Source organism: Myotis davidii, unplaced genomic scaffold, assembly GCF_000327345.1.
Source record: "Myotis davidii unplaced genomic scaffold, ASM32734v1 scaffold210, whole genome shotgun sequence".
Classification (NCBI taxonomy): domain Eukaryota; kingdom Metazoa; phylum Chordata; class Mammalia; order Chiroptera; family Vespertilionidae; genus Myotis; species Myotis davidii.
In genome coordinates, this window is record NW_006282396.1 from 2,818,293 (window position 1) to 2,818,778 (window position 486).

The window sequence follows — 486 nt, forward strand, 5'->3', positions numbered from 1 at the left end:
CAATCCCCCAGCACATGTACTCACCCCCCGCTACTGTCTGTGTCCATTGGTCATGCTTATATGCATGCATACAAGTCCTTTGGTTGATCTCTTACTCCCCCTCTCCCCCTTCTCTCTGAACTTTGATGGTCTCTTTGTTGCTTCTCTGTATCTGAATCTATTTTGTTCATCAGTTAATTTTCTTCATTATATTCCACATATGAGTGAGATCATGTGCTATTTTTCTTTCTCCGACTGGCTTATTTCACTTAGCATAATGCTCTCCTGGTTCATCCATGCTGTTGCAAATGGTAAGAGTTCTTTCTTTTTTACAGCAGCATAGTATTCCATTGTATAGATATACCTCAGTTTTTTAATCTACTCATCTGCTGATGGGCACTTAGGCTGTTTTCAAATCTTAGCTATTCTAAATTGTGCTGCTGTGAACATAGGGGTGCATATATCCTTTCTGATTGCTGTTTCTGATTTCTCAGGATATATTTCTAG